Source organism: Odocoileus virginianus, chromosome 4, assembly GCF_023699985.2.
Source record: "Odocoileus virginianus isolate 20LAN1187 ecotype Illinois chromosome 4, Ovbor_1.2, whole genome shotgun sequence".
Classification (NCBI taxonomy): domain Eukaryota; kingdom Metazoa; phylum Chordata; class Mammalia; order Artiodactyla; family Cervidae; genus Odocoileus; species Odocoileus virginianus.
Window position 1 is genome coordinate 49,325,631 of NC_069677.1, and position 9,098 is coordinate 49,334,728.

The 9,098-nt window shown below is 36.9% G+C and overlaps 1 pseudogene; it reads left to right on the top strand.

Annotated features, from left to right (window-relative positions):
* The first annotated feature begins 584 nt into the window (after positions 1 to 584).
* LOC139034938 (U6atac minor spliceosomal RNA) lies at positions 585 to 702 on the top strand (annotated as a pseudogene).
* Positions 703 to 9,098: the final 8,396 nt, after the last annotated feature.

Consider the following 9,098-nt stretch of genomic DNA (forward strand, 5'->3'; position numbering starts at 1 on the left):
CAGCTAGGGGTATTTTTAAAAGATTAATTTCTTGGCCAAAATACATCTGGAATCTTGGGGGAAAACTAAAACTAGACACATCATTTAGTAGGCACAGTTATAAGGTAGTGAAGTGCTGAGTGGTGGAAATGAAAAGGATGGGAGAGTGCAAGGTGCATTATCGTGCCAATTGCCCAATAAATTGGCTCCTGACTAGAAACGTGACAAAGCGGTTTCAAGCTCAGTGGCAGTCACAGGAAGTCAGCAGCAGGGAATGAGTTTTGGTTAAATTTTTATCAAATTGAGTTTGAAATGGTGGCAAGACATGTATGTGAGATTGTTCAGTAGACTTCAAGAGACTAAAAATGGAGATTTGAACATTATCTCTAAGAAGTTAAGGAGATAGTTGGTGGGAGGGAGAAAACAGTAGTGAGATGAAGCTTTAGAAGTTTAGAAGTGGAAGGAAGGAATGAAGCAGGAGGCAGGCTAATGGAAGGAGGCAACCAGGTCAAATATATTTTTTTCCCCTAAAAGATGGAGAAGGCTTATGAAAACCTGAAGTTAGAGATGACGGGGAGAAATTAAAGCTATTTAAAAGTAAAATGGTGTTGTATGAAAGGAGAGAAGGTTAGCACTCACCTTGACAAAGATGGAAGAGGCTCTCAGTCCTGACAACACTCATACGGTTAAAGTAAGCCAGAAAGGTAAAGACCAACACAGTGTACTAACGCATATATATTCAATTTAAAAAGATGGTAGTGATAACCCTATATGCAAAACAGAAAAAGAGACACAGCTGTACAGAACAGACTTTTGGACTCTGTGGGAGAAGGTGAGGGTGGGATGTTCTGAGAGAATAGCATTGAAACAAGTATACTATCAACGGTGAAACAGACCACCAGCCCAGGTTGGATGCATGAGACAAGTGCTCGGGGCTGGTGCACTGGGAAGATCCAGAGGGATCGGGTGGAGAGGGAGGTGGGAGGGGGGATCGGGATGGGGAATACATGTAAATCCATGGCTGATTCATGTCAATGTATGACAAAAACTACTACAATATTGTAAAGTAATTAGCCTCCAACTAATAAAAATAAATTTAAAAAAAAGAGTAAAATGTAGAGGGAGGGCTTAATGTGAACTATGAAATCAAGAGAAAGATAAGATGGAACCCATGTTTTTTTTAATTGAAGTATAGTTGGCTTACATTTTAGGTGTAGAGCAAATACATATACAGGTGTATATATGAATCATATATGTGTGTATATATATATATATATATCCTTTTTCAGATTCTTTTCTATTATAGGTTATTATAAGATATTTAATATAGTTCCCTGTGCTATACAGTAGGTCCTTGCTGTTTATTTATTTTATATATAGTAGTATGTGTCTGTTAATCCCAAACTCTTAGTTTACCCCTTCCCCACCCTTTCCCATTTTGTAACCATATATTTGTTTTCTATGCCTGAGTATCTGTTTTATAAATAAGTGCATTTGAATTGCTTTCGGATTCCACATATAAGTGATATCATATGATGTTTGTCTTTCTCTGTCTGATGTACTTTACTTAGTATGATAATCTCTAGGGACCCATAATTTGATAACTGTTTTCCTTGCACTGTCCTATCAGACTTTGCATAGCATTTATGAGACATTTTGCTCAGGATAACAGTTTGCATGAGGTAGAAAGGATTCTGTACTATATATTCTTCAACTTTTCCTTGGGTAAGATTGTCAAAATAGAACAGAGCTGCAAAATGGTGCTTTTGCCTCTTTTCCCAAAAACAATAAAACCCCAAATCTGGATTCTATGTGGTATTGTGCTTATATGTAAGATATTTTGCTCTTAGGTTATGCTGACAAGATAAAGAAAAATGCTAACCTTTCCTGACACAAAATTAGGAAAATGAACTTGTCAACTGCTGAAGTATTGTTAGAGTGCTAGGGTTTGGATTTGCAGTTTTTGATGTCACAATTAATTTATCATTGTCAAAGTATGACTTCCTGCTTTTGACCCCACACCAAAAAAGCGTAAAAGAGTTTACGAAGAAAAGCTTCTTGAAAGTCAAATGGCTCATCCAAAACAGCATTTTAATGATTTAAGTAAAAATGAATCAGAAACATGTGGATTTAATTTCCCTTAAAATTCACATGGGTTTGAGACTTAAAGGAAAATAGTACTTGGCACAATGTGTTTAGGATTTGGTTAAACTCAAAACATTTGAAAAACTCTTTGGAACACTGGATGACTTCGAAATACATCTGGGTTTGCCCATCCATTTGGGCATGGTTACAAAAGCCTCATCTTTCATGGCACTAGTCAGACATTCTATCAACATGCTTCGATTTTCAAAAGGCTTAATCAGGATAAAATCAACAAATTTTATTGATTGCCTACTATGTGCAATCAGTAAAGTAGAGAGCTATAACTTTCCCCATTCCACAGCTGGGAAATCTTGGCTGGAGTGAGGTCAAGGGAAATCCCCACACAAACTCAGAGTGGGCCACTATCGTGGTCCTGTGGGAGTTAGAATTCTATTACATCAGCCATTCCTATTCATATCCTCCAGTGTTGTAGCATCCCATTCAATTTCAGGAGCATGAAAAAAAAGCATAAAAAGTTATGTTATATGGCACTGAGTTGGTAATCAAGTATTGCTTTCGGGTTTTTAAAACCATTACTTTAAAAGGTCATTTTGGTGTGTGTTGAAAAGGCAGTACATGCGTAAAATGTTACACTGGGGACGTTAATTAAAATATGTAAAGAAGACCATGAAAATGAAGAAAACCAGTGGTTGGCAAAGTAACCTCTTTGCAGTTGCAGCCCCATCTAACCCACGTGGCAAGCCCAATTGTTAGCAACTCAGTGGCAAGGGGATTTGTAATGAAACCCACAGAGGTTCTGCCAAAATGTACTTGTATTATTTATAGCCAATTATATTAGTCCCTAAACTGAGTGACACCTAGGGAGATAATTGAATTTCTTAGATTTCTCTCTTTACACTCACTGCCATGATCAGAAAAACACAATTTTGAATGCTCTTCTCTCTTAGGGTAAGACCATGCAATCCATGTAATTGGATAAGTCTCCAGGGAAAACTGGCTTTTCCAACTGCATTTTATAAAAAGCTTTATGGAAAGTTGGCCTAAATTTTTTGGGTAACTTTTTCAAGAGATGAAAATGATGCAACTTGAAATAACCTTTTTGTTTTTACCTGGGGAAGTTTATGAACATTAATCAAACAAAAAGCATGGTTTAAGGAAGCTGCTTCATAAGGTCTAGGCTACATGGAAGAAATAGCCTTTAGAAAAGGAGAGCAGTAGTTGTTTGAAAAACAGTTGAAATGCAACTCAAAAAGTAATCCACCCCCTCCACCCCAAAAAAGAAAATTCCAAATTATCGTGATTATTAAACAGACCTTGGGAGAGGCTGTCATATACAGTGCCTTAGGTAAGTGTGATCAACTTAGATGACCAGTCCACAGGCTGTAAAAAACAAAAACAGCATGTTAACATATAGAGATATTGAGAAATCTCTACCTAGATTCACAGAAAAGTTTATACAGCTCTTCTCATCTCTTTTCATATTTGTGTTTCTTGATGACCATCTGACATTCTTGGCAAACTTAATTTGAAATCAACTCTCGATATAATACCCATCACTTTAATTTAGCAAATTTGAGATCCTGAGATTTGAGACTATTGGAGGAAGCAAAGCAGTATGTCTTTCATTAAAGGAGGCAGAGAGGTTAATGGAGACTTCTGCATTACTCAGAGCAAGATTTCTTACGCTCCCTTAGCTGAAACTGTATTATTCTCTTCTGCTCTGCTGAGGAGAAATGAAAGTAGCTCCCACAAAAGTGGGTAAATAGACGAGTATTTAGAAGGTAAGACCTTTCTCGGTGTCGTTAAAATCCTTATGGACTTTCTTTCTTGTGCTGATGTTGCCGCGCAGTTGCTGAGGGATCAGTGGTCTTTTTCAAGGAGGACCAAAGAAATAGCCGATGAATACATTACAGGCAATCGGCCACATGACAGTCATGGGAAGCATTTTATTTCTTCAATTAATTATATAATGAGGCTAGTCATTCATAGCACTGATTATGCCCATGGAAGCCTGTTTTGTTTTGTTTTGTTTTTTTTTCCCCAGCTAGGAATAGAGGATATCTATCTATATATACACACATATATATTATATATATTTCCTCCCTTTGGTATGAATTAAAGCCTCATTTCCCCCTCCTCTCTTATTTCCACATAAATTAATTCTACAATTTAATAAACTAACAGGTGGTTCCACTTCAGGCTGAGCAGATGTTAGACTGAATGAATGGAGACCCCTCTTGTGTTCAATATATCCCTGAGCTCTTTCTTTCTTTATCTCTTCACTTCTCCCTTTTCTTCCCCTCACCCCCATTTCTGCCAGATTTATGAGCAGCTACAGTATGAGCTGTTTTGTTTGAGCAATATGAATATTGATGACTGACACGTGCTGATTTTAGATGTATTAGTGACATTCATAATCCTGAATATGTAGACATTTTTCACCAGATAATGAGGTACCAGATTGCCATGCCAGGAAATTCCCTTCTCTTAGTGCTTATAAGTAGATAATTTCTATTACTTTACAGATGGGACTCTAAATTGGAAGCTTATTTCAGAAGAAGTTAAGGGAAAATATAAAATTAGATTCACAATTCAAACAATTCCTATGTTGCTCAGAACTCTGATGTATTACTTCAGTGATATCTTTGACTCACTTTGTGGCCATTTTTGAGAAATAACCTCTCAGTTTAAAAAGAAGAGCCTTCTTCCTCTTCAGGTCTAACTTAGAAATGATTCCGAGTTCTTTCTAACTTAGAAATGATTCCGAGTTCTTTCTAAAGTTTCACAGAGACTTTGTAAACAATGAAACAGAGAAGTGACTGAAGAGAATTATTACTTCCGACAAATCCTCTGTTAATTGTTCACCCAGGGAATTGCCTTCTGACAATATTCAAAATAGTGATCTTCAGGTGAAAACTATCTTTCATATGAATATCACACAGATATTTATGCTTCTGACATAATTTCAGATGGTATTTAATAAAGACATATTTTTCTGGACCCTGCTTCTGATTCCTTACTAAAAATACACCTGGATACTTATATAGCATGTTTCTGGCTCTCCCAAAACTTCAGTGAAAGTAATTTTCTCCCCTTGGGGCCAGCCAGATATAGCCAAGACATTGCCAATGGAAGGAAAAGTCACCCTCAGCCATTGGAATGGGATTGATATCATCCATCCCATTCTTGGCTTGCCTCGTTCATTCTTTTTCTTAAGGCTTACTCTTCAGTAAGAAAGGAAACTACAAAGCAAAAACATAGCTGTGATTTCTTTCAGTACTGGGATAGGTCTCTCATTCATCCGAGATTTTTTTCTTGGAAAAGTAAACTTCATTTCCATTACTGATTATAAGTAGACTCTCTGGAAAGTTACTTACATTATAATCAGTTTCTCCCACTATGAAATGGAACTGTCAGGATTTGTGGGGATGCAGAAGGTTCTAAGAACACAAAGTTAGTGAATGATCCAAAGTGTGGTATTGGAGGAAATTCCCCCTGACCAACTGCATATAAAGACCCACAGTTCCTCTACCTTCTTTGGTCTTATTCTGCCTCTTTATTATCATTGGTTTCAACAGCTTCCTTTAATATCTACTCCCTGATTTCTGTTGTTGCCAACCTTGACTTTATCTATCAGGCTTACAGGATACCTGACATTGATTTGACCAGGTGATTCTCATCTCTTCTATCCTTTATTGACTTTCTGTTCATTACTTCAATTGCTTCCTAAATCTTGACCTCTGAGTTCTTGAGTCCAGGCCAATAGCCCAACTTCAGCTCTGATAAATTCTTCCTAACAAGCTTAGAATCAAGGACTTGAGGCAGGTCCCCTGGTAGAGGCTAGTGCCCTCTGAATCGTCATCTCTCAAATGATGGAGAATTAAAACGTTGCTAAAAACACTATCAAGCACCTGTAATATTCTAGACTCTGATAGGAATTTTATATGTTGTTTCTACTCTTATGATTTACCTCTAGCCTAATGAGATTATACAGTGTCATGGTAAGAGTGCAAACTAAAGTTTGGATCTTTGGGTTTGAATTCTAGTCACACTTATTAACTGTGGGACATTGGACAACTTAAAGTCTTTGTGATTCAGTTTTTTAAAAATCTGTGAAATGAGGGTAATAATGGTGCCCATTATATAGAGTTTTTTGCTGATTAAATGATTTGAAACAAAGAATGTGCTTAAAATAGTACCTTGCACAGAGAAAAGCTTTTAGCTATTATCATTACTGTTTTAGGTCAATGTTCCTTTGAAGTGTAAGTACATAAAATACCATTCTTTGTTACTTTGTTTAGATTTGTTTTCAATTACTTATTTAATAAAATAGTAGATTGCATTGTCTTTTGAATAAGCTATGTTCATTTTTGTTTGTAATGAAAAACGAAGCCCTGGAGATATCCTGATGGTATTGCTATTTTACATTCTTTCTATTTCCCATGGACTTCCTCTGCCAAACAGAAATATTTTTGTTCTTGTGAGAAAAGATTTAGAAAATAGGAGCAAAACACATCCCTCTCTAAACTGGCATATTACCTAAACGTACAGCAAATTCGATCCTCTGACGGATGCAATTAGGCAAGACCCAGGATCCTGATGAATGGTGTAAAGTATTTTGCTTCTGTTCTACTGACATTTCTACTTCTAAGGTATCAGTATCTGATCTTGACTAGGCAACATCTAAAGTGGTGAGATATAAAATTCCATAGAAATGATTCATTTGACAAGTGTTTATTGAACACCTACTCTTTTATACACTATCCAGAAGGGTTCAGTCAATAAGACAGGCAAGGGCAGTATCCTCTCCACCCTTCTAAAATGGAAAATGATACAATGAAGAACAGAAAAGATGGTTATATGATGGTGAGTGATGGGGTAGCTTAACTGGGTACTCCTTAGATGTAGTGGACAAGGAGATGAGAAAAAGGAGCCAGCCATGTGAAAACTTGGGGAATGAGGGTTTTAAGCAGAGAACAGATCACATTCAAGCAAATGTCCCGAGGTAGGACTGAATGTGCTCTATTGGAGGAAACAAAAATTCACTGTGGCTGGAGGGACATTGCCTGGAGAAATGTCAATAACCTCAGATATGCAGATGACACCACCCTTATGGCAGAAAGTGAAGAGGAACTAAAAAGCCTCTTGAAAGTGAAAGAGGAGAGTGAAAAAGTTGGCTTAAAGCTTAACATTCAGAAAACTAAGATCATGGCATCTGGTCCCTTCACCTCATGGGAAATAGATGGGGAAACAGTGGAAACAGTATCAGAATTTATTTTTTGGGGTCCCAAAATCACTGCAGATGGTGATTGCAGCCATGAAATTAAAAGACACTTACTCCTTGGAAGGAAATTTATGACCAACCTAGATGGCATATTAAAAAACAGAGACATTACTTTGCCAACAAAGGTCCGTCTAGTCAAGGCTATGGTTTTTCCAGTGGTCATGTATAGATGTGAGAGTTGGACTGTGAAGAAAGCTGAGTGCTGAAGAATTGATGCTTTTGAACTGTGGTGTTGGAGAAGACTCTTGAGAGTTCCTTGACTGCAAGGAGATCCAACCAGTCCATCCTAAGGGAGATCAGTCCTGGGTGTTCATTAGAAGGACTGATGCTGAAGCTGAAACTCCAATACTTTGGCCACCTCCTGCAAAGAGTTGACTCACTGGAAAAGACCCTGATCCTGGGAGGGATCGGGGGCAGGAGGAGAAGGGGACGACAGAGGATGAGACGGTTGGATGGCATCACCGACTCGATGGACGTGAGTTTGAGTAAACTCTGGGAGTTGGTGATGGATAGGGAGGCCTGGCGTGCTGTGATTCATGGGGTCGCAGAGTCGGACATGACTGAGTGACTGAGCTGAACTGAACTGGAGGGACATGAGAGTTTTGGAGTAAAATAAATTTTTCCCACTTCTTTCATTTTTATATATTTTTATTAACTTTGTGGTTCACTTTTTAAACAACTTAATTGAGATGTAAATCACATACTGTAAAATTTATCCAATTAAAATGTACAATTCAATATTTTTAGGATAATCACACAGTTGAGCAACCATCACCACAGTCAGTTTTAATAACATTTCCATGGTCCCCAAAAGAAGCCACATACCCATCTGCAGGCTGTCACTTCTCACTGCCCACCCCTCCAAACATACCAGCTCTTAGCAACCACTGATCTCTTTCTGTCTGAATCGATCAAGTGTTTCATTTTGATCCAGTTATCTTTGGAATGCTATAGGCCAAACATATCAGTGATTAAAAACAATACTTTTGCTAAATCTACCTGCAGTATAAGGGGAGATTCAGGGTGCATAAAATACTGATAAAAAATAACTTAGACATAAAATATTTCAGTTTAAAATATAATATATTCCATAAAATATAATATGGAACTTGCCAAAGAAAACATGCAATTAAAAATCTCTGACTTTTTTTTGTGGCTATAAAGAGGTTTTAAAATCAAATTGTCATGTTACTACCAGTGGTTTGTTTAAAGACAATATGTCTTCTTTTAGAAGTTATAATCATTAATTCTTTCAGTGTTTTCCCTTCCCACTTTCAAATGCCGTTTGTTCTTCAAGTCTTTTATGGGTGCCAGATTTTATTAACAAATTTAATCCTGAATATTTTTATTTTGTTTTGAGTTGATGTAGATTCCTCATGATTAGGTAATAAGTGACTATAGACAGAATTGGGATGTAGTTCCTAACTTACAGGTGAAAAGTTTATGGTAGTTCTGTTGTCATTATGGTCTTAAGGGTGAACAGTATCATTGGATAACCTTCTAATCAATAAGCTCAGGAAGATTTGGGGTCCAACTCATTCATTACACATATTTATGAACTAACTTGGCTGTCATCATTTCATCTATAGTTTAGCTGCTTTTGATTTTATTACATAAGTTTTATAAATACACACTCAAATTCTCAAAATCATAATTTTGCATTTTAACTTAGGCACTAACAACTACTTTTGGTATATAAAAACATACAGAAATAATGAACTCCTATCAT